We start from the raw sequence: 12839 nt of genomic DNA on the forward strand, positions 1-12839 counted from the left end.
CATGGAGGAACCCTGCTGAACTGCCATCTTCAGATCTTCAGAGGTTCTTCTGCAGTTTTCTCAGCGGTGCTACCACCTCACCGCTCTGTATAAAGATCTGATCTGTGGAGGCTGCAAAAATAACTGTCCGTTCAACGGGTTCAACATTTTCTTCCATCTCAGGACCTTCAGAACTGCTTTAGAGATCCAGCTGGGTTCTTCTTTACCTCCCTGATTTGGGAAGGTTCAGAGTCATACCAAAGTTCTTCTCTATCAGAAGAATTAAGGAGACGGTGGTGCTGGACATTTAGATCCTTAAATATGGTTTGATATTCTTGCCATGATGTGATAGAGGAGGTTCAGAAGTGGTTCCTCAGACCTGGTGGTTCCTTAGACCTCCTGACTTTGTTCTCACATTATTTTAATGTTAAATGAATTAAATTCATCATTTAATTTGCACTTAATCACCCGACATGAAAATCAAACGAATGTTTAACAATTAAAAAGTAAAACCTCAAAAATATTGGACATTTTATTCAGAAGTCTGTGGACGCCACTTTGACAGCGATTACAGCTGCAGGTCACTTGGATGCGTCTCTACAAGCTTCACACATCTGGATTTAGGCTGTTTACCCCGTTCGTCAAGCCAGATCCTCTCAAAATCCGTCCGATTGGATGACGGGCGTCTGTGAACTGCTTCTGGTCTCTCTATATATGTTGTGGGTTTTGGTCGAGTCGCTTTAGTACATTCGGAGATTCGCCTCGAAGCCGCTCCGGCTCTCAGACGAGCTCATGATCAGGCGTCCCAATACTTTTGGCCCTGTAGTGTACACAGTAAAAACAGAACTGTTCTGGGGTCAGTGAGTTTACGTTATCAGCATGCTTTATCCAAAGTACTGTGACAGTATACAGTGTAAACAATTGAGGGTTAAGGGCCTCGCTCAAGGGCCCAACAGAGGCAACCTGGTAGTGGTGGGGCTTGAACCAGCAACCTCCTGATTACTAGTCCAGTACCCTAACCACTAGGCTACAGCGGTTCATGTTTTGTTTTGATTATAACGTGTTTAGAGGAAGGATTTGGGTTTCTGTGCCACCACACGCGACACCGTCCACAGTCCAGCCAGCTTTAGAGTGACGTGGGTGAAGAGGCTGCTGATGAATCATCGACTGTCCATATATTTATGATGCAGCAGATTTCTGAGAGGCTTACAATAAAAGAACTTTCTGATCCTTAAATTAAAGTAAAAGTCGAGCTCGGCTGAAGGGCGGCGGCGTCTCTCAGATATTCACCTGCTCGTTAAGCTTGATGGTGACGGCTTTGACCTCACAGTATTCCGCCAGCGCGTACTCGCCCCTGCACACAGAGCGCCGCTACGGTTAGCATCTCACCACCGCCGCAGCGGTACAAACCACACAACAGATTAGCTTCTCATAACGACTGAAAATGGAACCACGATCAAACAATATCAGCACCCATTAAAAACAGGAACAAAAAAACCCAGATCTTCTAGTTCACATCAGAGGGAGGAACCGTCGGGCGTTTGGGCGTCGCCTCGGTCACTAAAATTGTTCCTCAGGCTAATCAGAAAAACAGAATCTGATTGGTTCTCCATCTGAGGAACATAAAATGGATTTTTAGGCCCAGCAGAAGGACGAGGAGCTCGTTCTGGCCACTCCACCAATGTTTCCTTACACAGAGCATGAAAAATAAAATAAAATAGTGTTTGAGGTCATGGGTTTGAATCTCAGCAGTGCTACCAACCTGGCCAGGTGTCCAACAGACACATATTGGTGAGCACAGCGTGTCTCTCCTTATGCAAACCCACAGGTACAGTGTGTGTGGTCCGAGGCTCTATTTAACCAGAATGTAAGTGGAACGAGTGGGTTAATACACACTCAGGAACTGGATATGACTAAACAGGTGGCAATCTGGGAGAAAATCCTCTCAGTTCTGAAATCGGTTCCATTTTTAGTCACTTGAATTCTTTAGGTTTAATAATAAGAGCAGAATTGAGGGACACTCACAGCTCTCGTCCATTCCCCTACATCTTATAACCACCGAACGGAGTCTGGGCATGGAGGGTGTTATGACAGTTCACCCTAAAACCAGATTAAACACAATCATCACCTTGATACTGTTTCATCTCCGACTATTCACTCACACACGACGGTTCCTCAGCCCGACGGTACGATCACTCACCACATGGTACCAGCCTCCAGCGCAGCAGAGACACTCAGTGCCCGCTCCACACTCCGGGTAAACACCGCCGCTGCCATGTCGTACTGGGTACTGTTCGCCCGCTCAATCACCTCCTCCTGAATCTTAAACTTCTAAATACACTGAATCGGCCCAAAGATCTACAACAGCATCAAGGTTAATTATATTATTATTATTATTATATTTATTATTATTATTATCATCATTATCATTATTGTATTTATTATTATTATATTTATTATCATTTCTATATTTATTAATATTATATTTATTATTATTATTATTATTAGCTGAGCGGTGTGTGTGTGTGGTTCTCTGTGTGTTTTGTCACTGTTTCAGGATCTTTTATTTGAAAAGCTGCGTGTAGAACAGAGAAAGTAAAAGACGACACACAGTGGAGTGAAAGGCTGAACGACGGACGTCTATAAGAAGCAGCTTGTTTACAGCTTCTCTCGCTTACGGCCACACCACCCTGAGAGAACCCCTGATCTCGTCCCATCTCGGAAGCTAAGCAGGGTCGGGCCTGGTTAGTTCTTGGATGGGAGACCACCTGGGAATACCAGGTGCTGGAAGCTTTTATCCACACACACCCACCTTCACTCCAAACCTCCTGTTACACACTGACCCAGCGGCTTTTTCTTCATCAAAGCTACACAATGACACAAAGATCAGCTCAAACTTTCATTCCTACTACAGTAAAACACATTCAACTGACTTTCAAAGTGAAGTTCCAAATGTTGTACATCGTCTTCATCTAGTGGTGCTAGAAATAAAAATTAATTAAAATAAGTGAAATGTTTATTTTGTACTTTGGTTTTATATTATTTGTACAAACATTTGTTTTATGCAACTTTAAACCTGTAATAAAAGATGAACATTTTAAATGTGTCTTTATTTGCTTTAACTAAGCTAAAGTTTTTAACAGGGATAAAAATGACAGTTTGTGTAGCAGGGCTGGACATGCCTCACTATTGAAGTGGAAGGTAAACCCACACTCCTGCAAGAATGGAAATAGTAAGTAAGTACAATGTTTTTATAAATCTATAAAACTACTTCCACTGAACAAAGTACACAGCATTCATATGAAGAACAAAACACAGACCTCAAATAACACGGTATGTTATTTGGTATTTGGTAATGTAAGGTATGAACTTACATTGTAGAAAAGAAAAACAAGCCAGTAGCAGCAGTGTGAACATTAAACCATTTACAGAAGTGTCATTAAGTTTGGCAAATTAAAATAATGGCATGTTTGGAGTTGAACAGCAGCTTAGCATTAATAAATCTCCATTAGCCCTGTATCTCTCAGGTAGCTTTAGAGAGGACTACAGTCAGTCCTAGACGTTCTTCCAAGCAGTTCCTCTAATGTCATGTTTAGTTCTCCAACATGCTTCTCTAACTCTGTTCTTTCTTTCTTAGACCTTTTACAATCTGATCATCTGAGTTTGATTCCTGTGTATTACAGTGTTTACAGAGTCCAGATACAATTTATCTCCAGTGTGAATGCGCTGGTGTAATTTGAGATGACAATGTTGATGAAAACTCTGAGATCCACACTGAGATCACTGATACGGCTTCTCTCCAGTGTAAATGCGCTGGTGTATTTTATGGTCACTTTGTATATTAAAGCTTTTCTCACAGAGCACTGATACGGTTTCTCTCCAGTGTGAATGCGCTGGTGTAATTAACTCGATTCTGCCACCTTTATACGCCCTGCATAAACTGGCAGATAGATAACTCCTCCACCAATCACCAGGCCGTAGAAGGTGTTTAGTTCAACTCTGTTTAATGGCAAACTGGAAGTAGGGTAAAACTACAAGAAGTAAAAACAACATGTTTATAAACTTCAGCACATCAAGACATGAATATCAAATGATATTTAAGTTTAAAGTCCATATGCATATTATTCCAAGTTATGCATTTTAATACTAATAAGCCAACATGTGCAAATTCATTAAACTTAATGCATCATGAGCTAACCTGATTCAAGCATGTAATACAAAATCAACTAATACTCTTAATAAACATCAATTAAAACGTCTATTAACAAATAAACATACCCACAATGCATCCAAAGGCATGAAATGAACTTCACGAGGCTCCACTACATTCTCGTGCACGAATCGCTTCACTTAGCGAACCGCTGCTATGAATCATCATCAGTTACCAAACAACTCTTAAACAAACAGTAAACATTTACCACATGAACTGTATTAACAGCACAAACTCTGTTAATTAAAATCTAGTACAGACTCTGTTAGTATCTGATTCCAGATGCAGATAATGTTTCTCTCCACTGTGAATGCGCTGGTGTATTTTAAGCTCACTCTTTATATTAAAACTCTTTCCACACTGTAAGCACTGATATGGTTTCTCTCCAGTGTGAATGTGCTGGTGTCTTTTGAAAGCACTCTGTTGATTAAAACTCTTCCCACACTGTGAGCACTGATACGGTCTCTCTCCAGTGTGAATGTGCTGGTGTCTTTTGAAAGCACTCTGTTGATTAAAACTCTTTCCACACTGTGAGCACTGATATGGTTTCTCTCCAGTGTGAATGCGCTGGTGAGGTGTGAGAGCACCCTGGGTCCTGAAGCTCTTTCCACACTGTGAGCACTGATACGGTTTCTCTCCTGTGTGATTGCGCTGGTGTATCTTGAGAGCACTCAGGCACTTGAAGCTCTTCCCACACTGTGAGCACTGATACGGTTTCTCTCCACTGTGAATGCGCTGGTGTACTTTGAGCTCAGTCTTTGTATTAAAACTCTTTCCACACTGTGAGCACTGATATGGTTTCTCTCCAGTGTGAATGCGCTGGTGGATTTTGAGCTTACTCTGTGAATTAAAACTCTTCTTACATTGTGAGCACTGATACGGTTTTTTTCCAGTGTGAATGTGCTGGTGTATTTTGAGACGACACTGGTACCTGAAGCTCCTCCCACACTGTGAGCAGACGTTTCCTTCTTCCTGTGTGGGACTGAGAGACGTGTTAATGCTGACAGTACCAGAGGACGTTTGGCAGCAGAAATCCTTGTTCAGTTCTGAAGCAGAAAATAATCAGATACATTTATAAATTATAAATAATCAAATACATTTATAAATTATAAATAATCAAATACATTTATAAATTATAAATAATCAAATACATTTATAACATTATAAATAATCAAATACATTTATAAATTATAAATAATCAAATACATTTATAAATTATAAATAATCAAATACATTTATAACATTATAAATAATCAAATACATTTATAACATTATAAATAATCAAATACATTTATAACATTATAAATCATCAAATACATTTATAACATTATAAATAATAAAATACATTTATAACATTATAAATCATCAAATACATTTATAACATTATAAATAATAAAATACATTAATAACATTATAAATAATCAAATACATTTATAACATTATAAATAATAAATACATTTATAACATTATAAATAATCAGATACATTTATAACATTATAAATAATAAAATACATTTATAACATTATAAATAATAAAGATTGTTAGTAAATGTTAAACTGAGATCTGATGCTAAAGTCCTGTAACGTGATTCATCCTGCATTCATCATTTCCTGCTCACACTGATCTGCATGAGCACAATACAAGCTTTCACTGTATGATGCTTCATCCCAGCTGCCTCTGATTCTATTCAATCCAAATCTTATTTTACTCAAGATAAAAAATATCTTACTGAGTTCATCTTTATCTTCAGCTTCTTCCTTCTTCACAGGCTTCATCTGGAAACCTCCACACTGTTGGTCCTCTGGGGTGAGGTGTTCCTCAGAGGTGACGTGTTCCACAGGGATGAAAGATCCTTCACCTGAAATTCATCAATATGTGAAGAAGAAACTCAACAACTGGAGGAAACTGAAGGTTGTGGGTTTGATTACCACAAATAAATACTACTTAGATTTAATCTAGACTGGAAGTATCAGCACTTCTCCACAGGACAGTACGGTACAGTACAGGTTCTAATCCCACTATCCACATTCTCTTATTAGTTCTACTATACTAACCACACTGTACTGTACTAACATGGCAAATTGCTCCACATTTACTTACAGAAGTAACTTCCATCTTTCTTCTCCTCCTTTTTTATTAGTTTCTCTTGGAATCCTTCATTTTGCAGATCTATGGGGGTGACGTCTCCCTCTTCTGCTGACTGCATTATTAAAAGATCTGACAGGCAGACAGACAGATAGACAAATGTACTTTATTCCCTATTAATGAGAAATCCAGGAAAATTATTTTAGACTCTTTAACTGTTTTTTTTTAATGCTGTGAGGCTGTAAACAGAGTGAAAATTTTGAAATTATTGTGGGACTGAGCAGCATCGGACAGAAAAGACTTCTAATAGAACTTTTTGGGTTGGTTTCACAGACAGGGATTAAGCCTAGTCCTAGACTACACAGCATTTTGAATGGAGATTCTCTATTTAAAGCTAAATATAGTCCTGGACTATAAGCCTTAATCCCTGTCTGGGAAACAACCCTTTGAGTTTGGTGGAAGTGGTTTTGTGGCCCAAAGTGAAATGATTAAGTCTGATGTTCTTTACATCTAGTTTCTCATCCACTCCCAATAACAGTGCTGTACTAATACTTTTAACTTTTACTATAAACCTGTAAAATGTTAAATTTAAAATGTTAGATTTAATAATGAATAAACTCTGAATCCGTTACAATCCACTGATTCATCGGTTCAATGAATCGGTTCATCAGTACTGAATCATGTGTGATGCTAACAGTTAGCGGAGCAGCTAATAGTTTGTGTGTTTAAATAAAACTGGAGTTAAAGTTCCTCAAATCCTCACAGTGATGTTTTATTATGAACTCTAGTTTTATTATGAATTAGAATGTGGTTATAATGAAATATAAGGGTTATAATTAAATACATATTTTACTTACAGATGAGGCTCTACAGTACAAACACAGCAGCTTCTTGTTCTTCTTATGATGGTTAATGGCGGATGGCAGAACAACTTAAGACGCACCAGCGCCACCAACTGGACTGGAGTTGAACAGCAGCTCAGCAGTAATAAATCTCCATTGGTCCTGTATCTCTCAGGTAGTGTTGGGGGTAACGAACCGATTCTATTGAACAACTCTTTGAAATGAACTGAAAGATTCCAGTCGCTCCTCTAGTATAAGGACAAATAATTAAGGAATAAACTTGTTTAATGATGTTAAATCTGATTGGTTCATGGCGTGTATGTTTTAAAGCAAAAACAAACACAAGCACATCTCTGCACAAGAGATGATTTTTCTGAAACTAAATAAATAAAGGATGTAATGAGTAAAGTAATCCCATTACAATTTTAGTTAAGTAATAAGTAATGAGTAATGAGTAATGGATTACTTTTTTGAGTTTTTTTTTTATTACAGCAAACACAACAATTAATTATACAAATAAAATAATAATAATAATGTCACAAATCTGTACCCATGCAACAAGCTGTAATTTATTTCTAGCACCACTAGATGAAGACGATGTACAACATGTTGAACTTTAAAAGTCAGTTGAATGTGTTTTACTGTAGTAAGAATGAAAGTTTGAGCTGATCTTTGTGTCATTGTGTAGCTTTGATGAAGAAAAAGCCGCTGGGTCAGTGTGTAACAGGAGGTTTGGAGTGAAGGTGGGTGTGTGTGGATAAAAGCTTCCAGCACCTGGTATTCCCCGGCGGTCTCCCATCCAAGTACTAACCAGGACCGACCCTGCTTAGCTTCCGAGATCAGGGGTTCTCTCAGGGTGGTGTGCCCATAAGCGAGAAATGCAGTAAACAAGCTGCTTCTTATAGACGTCCGTCGTTCAGCCTTATAAATAAATAAATAAGTAATTAAAACCTTAATATTGTTTAGGTTAGTTCGTTAAATTTCAGGTGTTGTTTATGTACACAAATCTCAAAAGGAGGATTAATTAAATGTATTTATTTATAAATAGTGTTCATTGTTTTACACTTTATGTTAATATTATTAATAATAATAATAATAATAATAATAATAAGTAATAATAAGTCAGAAGGAAAGATTTATGATGTTCAGGAAAATTCACGTTTTGTTAAACTCTCTTGAGTTTTGCTCAATAAAATGCCAATAAAACAGACACAGAGTTTCTTACATTTACACTGATTCTTATTCCACTGCAGATGTATGCAAGCCGTAGCCTAGTGGTTAAGGCACAGGACTAGTAATCCAAAGGTCGCTGGTTCAACCCTTACCACTGCTAGGTTGCTGCTGTTGGGCCCTTGAGCAAGGCCCTTAACCCTCAGATTGTATACTGTAATGTAAGTCGCTTTGGATAAAGGCGTCCGCTGAAAATGTAAATGTAAGATATGAACTCAAGATATTTCTTGTTTTATCTGGTCAACTGTTATGATTCAAGAATAAATAAAAGCTGATGCTGTAACCTCATACTTTCCTAATACTTTTATTCTACACGCTCTACATTTCTTTTAGTCTTCTGCCATGTGCAGTGCAAGAATTCACTAAATTACACAGCAGTTCTCTTTTTATTTATTTATTCATTTTTTTATTTATTTTTGCCATTTTCAAAAATGATTGTAAGCATTTATAAAGGTCATGCCACGTTCATTAGGTGAAATGAAGCCAGAATTGAAGATGGCAGAAGAACAGGATGATATTCTTACTCGCAGTGATTAAATTACTCAGGTTAGAAAGTCCTGATACACACACAGCACATGCTCACCTGACTCTCTCTCAGCCATGCTGCCTTTAATCATTAAGGTGTGTATGGCCCATACAGGGATCGAACCCACGACCTTGGCGTTATTAGCACCACGCTCTAACCAACTGAGCTAATCAGCCAGTTCAGCTGTTTGCTTTAGATCTTTGTACATAATTCTACACTAACTCCATTCAACCAGCTGCATGGCAGCACAACAACCATTTGAGATTCTGCACACTTTCAGTGAAGATCTGTAAAAATGAGCAGCTCCTAAACTGAATTTGGTTGTTATTGCACCAGAAATGTAGCAGTTTCATGTTATTTTAATGATCCAAGATCTCAGTCCTACTTCAGACATCACTGTCTAGTCATTTCTTATGTTCAGACTTTCTTAATACACATCTAAAAGGTTTTGTGGGTTCTTATATGTGTGAACCATGTAAACTATATATTAAGTATATACAGGTCCTTCTCAAAAAATTAGCATATTGTGATAAAGTTCATTATTTTCCATAATGTAATGATAAAAATTTAACTTTCATATATTTTAGATTCATTGCACACCAACTGAAATATTTCAGGTCTTTTATTGTTTTAATACTGATGATTTTGGCATACAGCTCATGAAAACCCAAAATTCCTATCTCAAAAAATTAGCATATTTCATCCGACCAATAAAAGAAAAGTGTTTTTAATACAAAAAAAGTCAACCTTCAAATAATTATGTTCAGCTATGCACTCAATACTTGGTCGGGAATCCTTTTGCAGAAATGACTGCTTCAATGCGGCATGGCATGGAGGCAATCAGCCTGTGGCACTGCTGAGGTGTTATGGAGGCCCAGGATGCTTCGATAGCGGCCTTAAGCTCATCCAGAGTGTTGGGTCTTGTGTCTCTCAACCTTCTCTTCACAATATTCCACAGATTCTCTATGGGGTTCAGGTCAGGAGAGTTGGCAGGCCAATTGAGCACAGTAATACCATGGTCAGTAAACCATTCACCAGTGGTTTTGGCACTGTGAGCAGGTGCCAGGTCGTGCTGAAAAATGAAATCTTCATCTCCATAAAGCTTTTCAGCAGATGGAAGCATGAAGTGCTCCAAAATCTCCTGATAGCTAGCTGCATTGACCCTGCCCTTGATAAAACACAGTGGACCAACACCAGCAGCTGACATGGCACCCCAGACCATCACTGACTGTGGGTACTTGACACTGGACTTCAGGCATTTTGGCATTTCCTTCTCCCCAGTCTTCCTCCAGACTCTGGCACCTTGATTTCCGAATGACATGCAAAATTTGCTTTCATCCGAAAACAGTACTTTGGACCACTGAGCAACAGTCCAGTGCTGCTGTTTCTGGTTCAAAAGTGGCTTGACCTGGGGAATGCGGCACCTGTAGCCCATTTCCTGCACACGCCTGTGCACGGTGGCTCTGGATGTTTCTACTCCAGACTCAGTCCACTGCTTCCGCAGGTCCCCCAAGGTCTGGAATCGGCCCTTCTCCACAATCTTCCTCAGGGTCCGGTCACCTCTTCTCGTTGTGCAGCGTTTTCTGCCACACTTTTTCCTTCCCACAGACTTCCCACTGAGGTGCCTTGATACAGCACTCTGGGAACAGCCTATTCGTTCAGAAATTTCTTTCTGTGTCTTACCCTCTTGCTTGAGGGTGTCAATGATGGCCTTCTGGACAGCAGTCAGGTCGGCAGTCTTACCCATGATTGCAGTTTTGAGTAATGAACCAGGCTGGGAGTTTTTAAAAGCCTCAGGAATCTTTTGCAGGTGTTTAGAGTTAATTAGTTGATTCAGATGATTAGGTTAATAGCTCGTTTAGAGAACCTTTTCATGATATGCTAATTTTTTGAGATAGGAATTTTGGGTTTTCATGAGCTGTATGCCAAAATCATCAGTATTAAAACAATAAAAGACCTGAAATATTTCAGTTGGTGTGCAATGAATCTAAAATATATGAAAGTTTAATTTTTATCATTACATTATGGAAAATAATGAACTTTATCACAATATGCTAATTTTTTGAGAAGGACCTGTACAGTGGGGCCAAAAAGTATTTAGTTTCTCCTACTTAGAAATATGAGAGAGGTCTGTAATTTTCATCATAGGTACACTTCAACTATGAGAGACAAAATGAGAAAAAAAATCCAGGAAATCACATTGTAAGATTTTTAAAGAATTTATTTGTAAATTATGGTGGAAAATAAGTATTTGGTCAATAACAAAAAAGCAAGATTTCTGGCTCTCACAGACCTGTAACTTCTTCTTTAAGAAGCTCTTCTGTCCTCCACTCGTTACCTGTATTAATGGCACCTGTTGGACCTCGTTATCTGTATAAAAGACACCTGTCCTCAGCCTCAAACAGTCAGACTCCAAACTTAACCATGGCCAAGACCAAAGAGCTGTCGCAGGACACCAGGAAGAAAATTGTAGACCTGCACCAGGCTGGGAAGAGTGAATCTACAATAGGCAAGCAGGTTGGTGTGAATAAATCAACTGTGGGAGCAATTGTAAGAAAATGGAAGACATACAAGACCAATGATAATCTCCCTTGGGGTCAAGATCTCATCCCGTGGGGTCAAAATGATCATGAGAACGGTGAGCAAAAATCCCAGAACTACACAGGGGGACCTGATGAATGACCTGCAGAGAGCTGGGACCAAAGTAACAAAGGCTACCATCAGTAACACACTACGCCGAGAGGGACTCAAATGAAGATGAAACCAAAATGGAACTTTTTGGTAAAAACTCAACTCGTCGTGTTTGGAGGCTGAGTTGCATCCCAACAACACCATACTTACTGTGAAGCATGGTGGTGGAAACATCATGCTTTGGGGCTGTTTTTCTGCAAAGGGGACAGGACGACTGATCCGTGTTAAGGGAAGAATGAACGGGGCTATGTATCGTGAGATTTTAAGCCAAAACCTCCTTCCATCAGTGAGAGCATTGAAGACGACTGATCCGTGTTAAGGGAAGAATGAACGGGGCCATGTATCGTGAGATTTTAAGCCATCAGTGAGAGCATTGAAGATGAAACATGGCTGGGTCTTCCAGCATGACAATGATCCCAAACACGGGCAATGAAGGAGTGGCTCCGTAAAAAGCATTTCAAGGTCCTGGAGTGGCCTAGCCAGTCTCCAGACCTCAACCCCATAGAAAATTTGTGGAGGGAGTTGAAAGTCTGTGTGTCCCCAAAACATCACTGCTCTAGAGGAGATCTGCATGGAGGAATGGGCCAAAATACCAGCTACAGTGTGTGCAAACCTGGTGAAGGCTTACAGGAAACGTTTGACCTCTGTCATTGCCAACAAAGGTTATGTTACAAAGTATTGAGTTGAACTTTTGTTACTGACCAAATACTTATTTTCCACCATAATTTACAAATAAATTCTTTAAAAATCCTACAATGTGATTTCCTGGATTTTTTTTTCTCATTTTGTCTCTCATAGTTGAAGTGTACCTATGATGAAAATTACAGACCTCTCTCATCTTTCTAAGTAGGAGAACCTGCACAATCAGTGGCTGACTAAATACTTTTTGGCTCCACTGTATATAAGTTCTTGACTGAGCTTAAAGCCGCCAACCAGCGACTGGAGCAGATACGACTCAGGTCCTGCACACAGTAAGTAGTGCTGAGGGAATCATATGAATGCTTATATGAACGGAAATATTGTATGTCGGTCTCCACTAGATACTAGAGGAAAGGACACGCCAGGTTTGCATGAGAAAACCTCAAGTTTTCGTTAATTCTGAATTAACTTATCCGGTTTAATCACTTAACCTGCTTTCTGGAATACCCCCTGCTCGTGATGTTAGTGAATTAAACCTACATCTCTCTGATGATCTGACCGATGAGCTGTCTGTTCTGGCTTTTTGCTTAAGCCTGGCTAGCTCAGTCGTTCACTCGAGCTTGAGACTCTCTTGAAT

At 39.1% G+C, this 12839-nt stretch overlaps 1 long non-coding RNA gene and 2 pseudogenes across 1 annotated transcript; 1 reads left to right on the forward strand and 2 right to left on the reverse strand.

Moving 5' to 3' along the window:
• Positions 1–7187, reverse strand: part of LOC134328456 (zinc finger protein OZF-like) — a 48715-nt pseudogene extending 41528 nt beyond the window's left edge.
• LOC134329171 (uncharacterized) lies at positions 537–2054 on the reverse strand. The gene is made up of 3 exons (XR_010014825.1): positions 2005–2054; positions 1270–1333; positions 537–799 (listed from the first exon to the last, which is right to left on the reverse strand). It is a non-coding gene; the product is annotated as an uncharacterized LOC134329171 (long non-coding RNA).
• Positions 2652–2772, forward strand: LOC134329644 (5S ribosomal RNA; annotated as a pseudogene).
• Positions 7188–12839: the final 5652 nt, after the last annotated feature.

Source organism: Trichomycterus rosablanca, chromosome 15 (assembly GCF_030014385.1).
Source record: "Trichomycterus rosablanca isolate fTriRos1 chromosome 15, fTriRos1.hap1, whole genome shotgun sequence".
NCBI classification, from domain to species: domain Eukaryota; kingdom Metazoa; phylum Chordata; class Actinopteri; order Siluriformes; family Trichomycteridae; genus Trichomycterus; species Trichomycterus rosablanca.